Source organism: Myxocyprinus asiaticus, chromosome 1 (genome assembly GCF_019703515.2).
Source record: "Myxocyprinus asiaticus isolate MX2 ecotype Aquarium Trade chromosome 1, UBuf_Myxa_2, whole genome shotgun sequence".
NCBI classification, from domain to species: Eukaryota; Metazoa; Chordata; class Actinopteri; order Cypriniformes; family Catostomidae; genus Myxocyprinus; species Myxocyprinus asiaticus.
In genome coordinates this window covers 27,801,680-27,813,152 of record NC_059344.1, presented here as the reverse complement: position 1 = coordinate 27,813,152, position 11,473 = coordinate 27,801,680, and positions in this window count along the sequence as shown.

Below are 11,473 nucleotides of genomic sequence, written 5' to 3'. Positions count from 1 at the left end.
AAAGCAGGCAAACTGGAAAAGGAGAGGTCTTAGATATAGAGGTGAGGACTGAGAGAGGCACTTCCATTGAGAAGATGGAGGTACAGAACAATTTCATTCAGATTGTCTCCGAGACTGAATTGAGAAACAAAGTGGATGGCACTAAAAAGAATGTAAAACTGTCAGTGGAAGTCTCTCAGAATCAAAGAGAGCACAGGCTGCTCCAAAGCCCATTGCAAACCAGAAACGGCCAGCGCTGACCACCACAGTTGCCATGGAAACTTTCAAAGACACAAATTGAATCATCTGACCAAGAGAAGAGAGTAGATGTATTTCATCCCAAGCATAAAGCTCTAGATACTAGACAACATGATCCAAAGCAGAGGGCAAAGAACTGTACAGAGGGCCCAAGCCCCATAAACAACAAGCTCATGGATTTAGATGACAATGAGAATAAACCACCATTAGGCACCAATACATGTGTGAGGATCCTGCCTCACTCTTGTGGTAGGGGTGATATCAGTGCACACACAGGGGAGGGGAATCACACACTCTTAGGAGCTCAGTGAGTGTTTCCTCATGCTCTGACTGTGAGCTCATGCCTATGAGTGTAAAGTTAACAGTGGTAGTGGGATCAGTGACCCCCCTTTACTTACAGTCACAAACTATAAATAGTCACTATAAATAGAGTCTCAAGCATGACTTTGACACACTCACAAGCAGGATCCCAGACAATGATACTATTCCCATTACGCACATTGTGACCCCAGGTAATGCGGGTATAAACATTGCAAAGAAGCTGAGATCCAATAAATATATTTGCTGCCACTAATCACCTGTTGCTACATAGGTTTTTAGAAGCAGATACATAATATGATTATAATGTGTAAGCCGCAAGTGCTGTGGTCTGTTTGACAGACATGTTCAGCCAAACTGCTCTTATTTTAATACCCCACATTCCTGTCTGATCCAATAAAACCTTAAAATACTCTCTTAACATGGTCAGTCACACAGTTCCTCCAAAGGAACAGATGCTGAATGAGAAGCATATAACATGAAACCGGTGGTTTCCGTGTAAGCACATAATTAGGATATTCAAATGATCTAATATTTGCTTCCTGTAAACAGAGTAATGAGGAACCCATTCATGCTTACATTAATAGTTGATGGAGTGTTAGGTCCCTAAGCATGCATACACATACATGTTTTTCTTTCCTCTCCGTTTCCCTGTCTTTCACACTCTCTGATTAGGTTGCTGTTATTGGTTCTCTAAGCTGCCAATCTTCATTACCCTGATGACATCATCTCTCTCTCTCTCTCTCTCTCTCTCTCTCTCCACCAATGGATGGCGCTTCCTACCCTTTAAAAGCCGGTTGAATTCATGCGTTTGTTGCCTTTTTTTGATTGATTAGAGTTTTGCCTGTTAGCTCCTGGTTGTGTGTATTGTTACCGGCTCATTGTGATTCTGCATGTTCATTTTGTGTACTGATTTACTTTGTCACTCGTTACCCATTCGTTGTTTGTGACACTTCGTTGGTGTTATTTATGACTTGCTGCTCTTCTAACCAGAGTGGAAAAGTGGACAGGTAAGATGTCACGTGACGTACACTATGCAACATGTAGACTGTTATGTGGTATTAAACACCCTAGGTTAGGAGTGAGTGCCAACCCCTGTACTTTGATGTTTTTGGGATCTGGTAGAATAGTTTAGATATTGGTGTTTCCAATGCTGAAGACCTGTTTTATTTCTTTATTGTGGTTTTGTTTGAACTGACAATTTAATGAGAGAATTGTTTTGATTTCTTTCTTTTTCTCTGGCTCCACTCAGGTCCCTTTTCCCTCTGGCTTATTAGTGTTTATATACTTTGTATTATATGTAAATACTCATTGTATTATCATTGACTTTCATTGCAGTGATTTACAGAAAATAAATTACTTTTGCACTGTATACATACCTGGTTGCTCTTGTCATTTGCCAACCTGAGACAACAATCCATTCACAATTAAAATGTACCCATCCCCTAGACAACCACAGAGGTCATAAAATGGAGTCTCTATTTCTCTTTCTCTCTCTCCCTCCTTCATTTCTCTTATCCTGGCTAAATGAGAGATAATCCAGAGCTAATATTATGGACATTCAGCTAACACAATGCTCTGCTGATTTAAGCTTAATGACAGTGCTAAGTGCTAAGAGGCAGAATCTCCCTCTCTAACCTGGCATTAGTACAGCGTAACGGATGCATATCATGTGGACAAGCCAGATACCTTTTTTTTTTTTTTTTTTTTTTTCTCCATGTGATTGAGCTAGAGTCAAATGGATTATATTTTAGTCAGATTTTATTGGTGATTTAAAATGTTATTAAAATCTTTTCAAAACAGTTTGAGATTTGCCTAATATGTCTATTACTAGGGATGGGTGGATTGATCTTGAAGTATCGATACTTCCAATACTGCTGTTGTATCCAGAATATTGATCCTCGCATAAAAAAAATATTGATTCTATGGATTATAAACTGAAGTTTAAAAAAAAGAAAAAAAAAGAAATTATATTAGCAAATAGTTGCGTAGGATAGGGACCCGTCTTCAACTCAGCACACAGAAATGCTGAAAGACAAGCAGTTAAGGACAAATCTATTTGACTTTTTTTTTTTTTTTTTAAATGGGGTTTGTGTGACATTTTGTTACAAGTTTATTTAAATGAAAAGTTGTTAAAATGTTAATGTTCTGTAATTGTTCAATGGTATACCAAGTCTAAATTTCCCATTTAGGCAAATAAATGACAAAAATATCTAGCTTTTAAAAAATATTTTAAATTACCCATTTTATCCCAAGACGTATTTATCAGTGGATTGACAATAAGTGGCATCACCCTTCCCAACCTATTACTTACTTAGAAAGTAGCTGTCGTAGGATGTTAACTAGATGGGTGATAATTTAGAGCTGAAGTATGTAACTTTTTCTGTGTAAAAATATTTTCTCATATCCAACCTTAATATGCAGAGACAACTAAGTCATTCATAGGTTCATTTTCTCAGTCAGTGTAAGCACTGTGGCACTATGAAAATCTTCTTTTAGATTTGAGCAACCTGTCAATACAAACACATTGACTCGACCAATGGCATGAGTTGGGGGCGGGACTCACTTTGTCCAATGGCAGATGGGGGTGTATTCAAAGTTTTGAAACTAAGTTTATTTTTGCAATTCCATTTGGTGGTGCTAGTGGTGCAGAAATTATATACTGTACTTTAAAAGGACTTTGGTAACAAGACATCCATTAACGCATAAAGGAAATGTTTGAATCATTGTTTTTTTAATATACACTGGCGGCCAAAAGTTTGGAATAATGTATAGATTTTTCTCTTATGGAAAGAAATTGGTACTTTTATTCACCAAAGTGGCATTCAACTATATAGTCAGGACATTAATAATGTGAAAAATTACTATTACAATTTGAAAAATTTCAGAACTTCTTTCAAAGAGTTCTCATCAAAAAATCCTCCTCATGCAGCAATGACAGCTTTGCAGATTCTTGGCATTCCAGCTGTCATTTTTTCCAGATACTCAGGTGACATTTCACCCCACGCTTCCTGTAGCACTTGCCATAGATGTGGCTGTTTTGTCTGGCACTTCTCATGCACCTTACAGTCTAGCTGATCCCACAAAGGCTCAATGGGGTTAAGATCCATAACACTCTTTTCCAATTATCTGTTGACCAATGTCTGTGTTTCATTGCCCACTCTAACGTTTTCTTTTTGATTTTCTGTTTCAAAAGTGGCTTTTTCTTTGCAATTCTTCCCATAAAGCCTGCACCCCTGAGTCTTCTCTTTACTGTTGTACATGAAACTGGTGTTGAGCGTGTAGAATTCAATGAAGCTGTCAGCTGAGGACATGTGAGGCATTCATTTCTCAAACTAGAGACTCTGATGTACTTATCTTCTTGTTTAGTTGTACATCTGGACCTTCCACATCTCTTTCTGTCCTTGTTAGAGCCAGTTGTCCTTTGTCTTTGAAGACTGTAGTGTACACCTTTGTATGAAATCTTCAGTTTTTTTGGCATTTTCAAGCATTGTATAGGCTTCATTCCACAAAACAATGATTGACTGAGTTTCTAGAGAAAGCTGTTTCTTTTTTGCCATTTTTGACCTAATATTGATCTTGAGACATGCCAGTCTATTGCATACTGTGACAACTCAAAAACAAACACAGACAATGGGCACGTTCAGCCCCGACAAAACGTAGTAAAACATTTATTTAAATGGAAACGGTGGTGCGTTGAACACCCTGTTGTTACGCAAGCATTGCAACTATGGCAACTGAGAAGGCAATTCTTTGCATTCTTTTCAAAGAATTTACGGAGCCTGATGAAATCATATTGAACACATATTTAAACCTACAAAATACACTCGATGTTACAGTCACTGCCCTTGCCATCCAGAATAGCAGAGGATATCCCAATTGAGTGAAGGGATATGTAGAAACTGTGGTTCCTAATTATGGTGATCCAACATTTGCCTCACATTTCAGGATGACAAAGCAAACATTTCTTCTAATGTCTTCAATTGTTGCATCCACCAAGCTGCAGTGGACACATTTGTTAAGGACTGTAGCTGGATCCATTGTGCGCACTGTCTTTTTAATACGGCAGGGTTTATATACATGGCACTGATGTGATTGGGTAATGCCTCTGACACACCCACCAAATGAGAAAAACGTACCTCAAAGCCCGTTACACACCGTTTCGAGGAAACATGCCGTTCAACCCGGAAACTGTAGCAAAAGAGTGCACACCGTTTTGAGATTGAACGTACCCTACGTTAAGCTTCATTTAATGAACCAAATAGCTTTCAGCTGTGTTTGATATAATGGCAAGTGATTTTCTAGTGTTGTAGTGATGGCTGCTGGAAATGGGGCCTGTCTAGATTTGATCAAATTACTTTTTTCAAATATATATATATATATATATATATATATAATTTTTTTTTTTTTTTATATCAGTATACTTGGTGATCAGTTGAATGCCACTTTGTTGAATTAAAGTACCAATTTCCTTCTGAAACAGAAAAATGTGTACATTATTCCAAACTTTTGGCCACCAGTGTGCGTGTGTGTGCGTGAGTGAATAATATATATCAGTGGTGATTTCTCAGGGCCAGCAAAGCCTTCTCTGCTGGCCTAACATGCCAAATAAATAAATATTTTTCATCCTTTCATTCTCAATCACCTTTTTGCCTGTGTATTTTTAATTGCTTCCCATTCTTAATTAATCTACAAACAAATAGGGGAAAAACAAAGTTTAATTTATTCCTTGATGCTTACAAGCAAAGCGTGACAACGGTTTCACAAATCACTTGCCCGACGCAGCGTGTGAGTCTGAGCTCCACCTCATCAGGCCTTCAGAATTTCTTCAGGATCCCTCAAAAGTGCAAATGAATGAGAAACTAAAGTCAGATTGTCAGATTCATCAGCCAATCAGATTGATTTATTTGTTCTTGGTGGGTGTGATCTTTAGGATATGTCCCGGTCGAAGCCTTCTAGCTGACCTTGAGTGATGCAATCACACTTTAAGTGATGTACTTTTCAAGTTTTGAAAAGTAGTGCTGAGTTCCATTCAACTCGGAAAGTCGGATTTTACAAATTCCTACTAGGAAAAGTGCAAATGGAATGCATCTTTAGGTCAGAATTACAACTTGTAGGCTCGTGCAGAAATTCTCAACTCCGATTTCGCTGAGATGCAGGGGCATGATGTCACACAAACATGTCGACACTCAGGGAGATATACAAAGTGATAAACATTCACTAAGTAATATCAATAAATGAGTTCATTTCCACATTATGTAATATTAAAGCTTGTTTAACAAAAATTATAATCTCTTTTGATAATCGTACACCTGAAGCACAAATGCTAGCGCTGCAGCATTGTTTATCAGTTGGCTTGCTAGGAGACATCTCTAATGAGAGTCAAACCACTGCTAAGCTAACAGGAGCATTGCAGTTCCGAATATCGGGGAATGGAATGCATTTATGGTCGGAGATATCAAGTAGGAATATCTCACATCCAACTTGAATGGAATGCAGCATAACCGTGTACCCTGACGAAATGAAATTTATTGCAAGCAACATTTAAATCGCAAATATTATTAGATAGATTTTTCCAGGTGTTATAGACCTCCTTGGTAGATTCATATGAAAAATGTTGATTTTTGATGTTCATTTCACAAAACAGTCATAATGCAGTTAAGATTAGGCTTGCTTGAGCATTAAATGTCATTTCCAGTTCTGGCTTTCCTGTGTGGACGTGTTTTTAAAATGTAAGTTGGTATTATTAGTTAACTGCCACATAATGTATGATAGGCGTAGCGTCTTATTCATTGTGAAACTGTGTTTTCTTAATGGCATGAATCGCACTGAAGGCCTAGACTTAAAATGCAAGGCCTGCAGCTGGTGTGTGTGTGTGACTAGGGCAGCCAGCAGTAGATCTGTCTGAGAGTATTTTAAAGTGAGCCTTTACCATGGTAAAGATATCCCTACCAAATTTATACACTAAACATAAAGCAACAGTGTCTGAATGGGAGGATCTGGCAGCATTCTTTGCTGTTTTATACCTGCCAGTTATGATCAGTTATGCAAGCTCAATTATTTCATTAGCTTCTTTCCAGCTTATACTATTGTTGTTGTCTCTTTACCTTTAAAAAGCAACAAAGCATCTCTGACAAGTGTGTTCTTTTAGAGTTTTCAGACACATTTACTGAAGTTGCTTGTTTGACAGATCAGAAAAACGACTGTGCTAGTTTGACCAAGCATGAAGATCCAGTAAAACTGGTTGAATGGCATAACATACTTCCCGAGGTGGGTAGTAACGTGCTACATTTACTTGGGTAACTTTTTGAAAACTTTGAAAAATTTTACTGTTAGAGTAGGTTTAAAAGTGGGTACTTTTTACTCAAGTAAATTTTTTATGATTTTTTTTTAACTTTACAATTGGTGGCGTTCTGTCATTACATTACTGGGTTTAATTAAATGTGTAATTTATTGAGAGATTATTTAATGGGACTTTTACAACAGCAGAAGTTCACACAGCTGCGCGCTGCTGACACAGACTGTCACTCAATCACTGCTGCAGGATAAGACTCTTCAAAGTGAAACACTTTCTTCACTCCGCACAGTGAAAAAAAGATTAGTTTCGTCATGCAATGCCTTCATTTAACACCAAGACAAGCTGATATTTCAAGATTAAAATCACAGCTTCAACTTAAGGCAGCAGCTGAGGTAAGTTGTGGCTCTAATCCTAACACAGGCTTTTCTGTGTAATGTGATGGTCATTTTCAGGGTGATTCTGTAACTGGGTTCTTATGACATCAGTTTTTAAGTGTACATTTTTAAATCAGTGCACTTTGTCCCGCGTCCCGCATGTCATGAGCAGTATTTACGCATTTACTCCATGCCCTCGCGGGGGTACTGGAAACTATTGCAGCTACTTCAGGCTGATTAACTGTACAAATCCATGTAAACATCCATGTTAAGTGTAAATCGCTGCCATTCGCGTGATCGACAACTGGAGCGCGAACAGACAGCATTTCTGCGCATGCGTGAGAGATGTGCGGGCGCGAGGCGATCATATGGCGAAGAGAGTGGCTGTGTCTGCAATCATTCACTCATTTACTATTTAATATCACAGTTAGTGCACTATATCTCAGCAGTAAGTGAATGAAATGAGTGATTCGGATGCTAATTTATACACAGTGTCGGATCTCTGGGGCTGTCACAGAAACATCACATATGAACTTTTAAAAATACTTCGGCCTTGTTGTTCTTATTAAATAATATATTAATACAATAAATCTTCATTCTGTTTGTCATCTTTAATATGTAATGTGTTAATATAAAGAGTAAACACATTTGATCAAATAAAGGGTACATATTAAAATGTATCTATGTTTTGTCTCTGTTATTATGTTATTTTAATCAAGTAATGATTTGTCAAAAAGTAATTTACTACATTCAGCATGAAATAAAACATTGCAGGAGTGAAGGAAGCAGTAATCTCCCAGCTGGAATGTCTTCCCAGTGGTTGATTGTGGGCACATCAAATGTACACTCGAAATTAGAGTGCATTGTTGGTAATAATGAGTGAACAAAAGTAGGGAATGAGTGGCTCACTCAGAATTCAGACACCACTACAAAATGGCAGACACCCGAAATAGTGCACTATATAGTGGATAGGGGGCGGTTTCAGACACAGTGAGTGTTCCACCACCAGAGTTGGTGACCTACACACTAGATGCGTATATGCATTTAGAGTGCGGCGGTACAGCTGTACAGAACTAAGGATATAAATACTTACGACACTGAAATAAGAATGCACACAGGACTTTAAAAGCTATGAAATAGTGAAAGGCATTAACAAAGCATGATCTTGCTTTGGTTTATATTTCAGCATTATATATAATGTCCTTGTGGGACATTTTCACTAATAATTACTAGAAATTTTTCCAAAACTCTCTTCTTATTGACAAATTCATCCATATCTGACAAGAGCCCTTAAAGGGATAGTTCACCCAAAAATTACAGTTCCCATTATTTACTCACTCTCATGCCTTCCCAGATGTGTATGACTTTATTTCATCTGTTGAACTCACAATGAAGAATTTTAGAAGAATTTCTCAGCTCTGTAGGTCCATACAATGCAAGTGAATGGGTGGCAACATTTTAAAGCTAAACAAAATCACATAAGTCAGCATAAAAGTAATCCATAAAACTCCAGTGGTTAAATCAGTATCTTCAGAAGCAATGTGATAGGTGTGGATGAGAAACAGAGAAACAGATCACTTTCACATTCTTCTTGTGTTTTTGGTGATTCACATTCTCTGTATATCGCCCACTGCTGTCTAGCAAAAAAGGACATAAATATTGATCTGTTTCTCACCCACACCTATCATATCACTTCTGAAGACATGGATTTAACCACTGGAGTCTTATGGATTACTTTTATGCTGCCTTTATTTGCTTTTTGGAGCATCAGAATTTTGGCCTACAGAGCTAAAATATTCTTTTAAAAATCTTAATTTGTGTTCTGCAGAAGAAAGGAAGTCATACACATCTGGGATGGCATGAGGGTGAGTAAATGATGAGAGAATTTTTATTTTTGGGTAAACTATCTCTTTAAAGTGATTGCTCAGCCATAATTTAATATTCTGTCATAATTTCCCTACCATCATGTTGTTCCAAACCAGTGTGCTGCTTTGTATTACGTGGATCACAAAATATGTTAGACAGAATGTTAGGGACTGACAGTCTCGTTCACCATTCACTTTCAAAATATGGAGTGAAAAAAACCACATTCACTGAAAGTAAATAGTGACTCAGGCAAACATTCTGTCTAGTATCTCCTTATTGTGTTGCATGGAAGAAAGAAAGTTTTACAGGATTGGAACAGCATGATGGTGAATGATGACAGATTTTCCAATAATAATTCTGTAATACATGTTCAGTGTGTATTATGTAATGGAATATAGGGGAGTTAACATCTTATGTCATTTGTGAAAATAAGTTACTCACTACTTGAGTACTCTTTTAATTGGATACTTTCTTACTCAAGTATTTATGTTAGTACTTCTACTTGAGTAATTTTTTTTTTTTAAAGTAATTGTACTTTTACTTGTACAGTTTTTGGCTACTCTACCCACCTCTGGTGGACAGTAAAGTATCCCTTGTTGTATGGTTTGAGTTGGCAGCAGTTCATTCCCTGTGAAGTCCATAGTTATAGATTGAAATGATGCAGATAGTGAGCATCTAAGTGCCCCTCGCAGTCCGCTTGGCGCAGGCTGCAGTTAGTAGTCATCGCTCAGTGACAGCAGTGGGAGTGGGACATTTGGCTCGACTGGAGCTGGCAGGCTCGACTGGAGCTGGCAGGCTCTAGTAAACTCGGGATATGTATAAAGCATGTATAAAGATATGAATCCTGAGGTTAAGACAGGGAAACAAATAGAATAATATTATTAATTAAAGCAGCATAACTATAGCTGAGGGATAAATTAGGTGGCTGAAGAGATGAGTCTTTAGTCTAGACTTAAATTGAGAGAGTGTGTCTGAGTCCAGAACAATGCAAGGAAGGCTGTTCCAAATAGGAAAAGGATCTACCTAATTTTGTGCATTTTGATATTGTAGGTATCAAACTGGAATTTTGCGACTGTAGTAAACATGATGGGTTATAGTGTGATAGAAGGTTGCTTAAGTACTGAGGACCTAAGTCATTCAAAGCTTTGTAAGTAATAAGCAGAATAAAAAAAAGATACAAAACTTAACAAGTAGCCAATGTAGGGACGATAAAATTGGGCTAATATGATCATATTTCTTTGTTCTAGAAAGCACTCTAGCTGCTGCATTTTGAACCAACTGAAGCTTATTTATTGAACCTGTGGACGTCCTCCCAGTAAAGCATTACAATAATCTAGTCTTGGTCATGAAGGTATGAATTAGCTTTTGGGCATCAGAAACAGAGCATGTGTTGTAATTTAGCAATATTTATATGGTGGAAGAATACAGTTATACAAACATTGGAAATGTAATTTTCAAAGGACAGATGGTATCAAACATAACACTGTAGTAGAAGATGATGTAACAGTACATCTATTGAGAGACAAATGTTCTTTTTTAGAGGTTTTTGGTCTAATAATTAATACCTTTGTTTTGTCAGAATTTAAAAGAATAAAATAGGAATTAATCATTTTTAGAAGAGGTTCTGAGATTAAAGGAAACACCTCTTTCAGTAGCTTAGTGGGTATAGGGTCTAGCATACAGGACATGTTGTTGGTTTTGATGCTTTAAAAAGTTTTGTTAGCTCTTCTTAACCCATAACAGAGCAGGACTGACATTGAGTGTAGGGAATACTAGGAGACACTTCCAGATTTGGAACAGATCTGGAAGATTATTAGTGAAGCTATCTTTATTGGTCAAAAGAATAGTTCTGTCTGATCGATAACATGTTGTTGATTGAGTGAACTTTGCTAAGCGAAACATACAAGAGACAAGGTAATGATCTGAGATTACATAGCTCTGTGGCAGAATTGCTATATTATCAACATCAGTTCCATAAGACAGTATGATTTTGGCAAAGAGTTGGTCCTGTTACATTTTGTCTGACTCCAGAGTTGAGAGAAATGCTAATCCCAATATATAATTTTCAATATCTATGGGAATGTTGAAGTCACCAACAATTAAAGCTCTATCTACAGTAATAACTAGATCTGAAAGTAAATCTGCAAATTCTCTAAGGAAGTCTTTGTAGGGCCCTGGGGGTCAGTATTCAGTAGCAAGAGGAAAAGACAACAGATAAGTTTTACTTACATTGGACAATGTCACATTAAGCACTATCACTTCAAAAGAATTAAACTTGTATCCTGTCATCTGAGTTACACAAAAACATCATTGTAAATTGTAGCAACACATCCTTGGCGAGGCTCATGTTTATAACAATAACCTGGGGGAGCTGACTCAT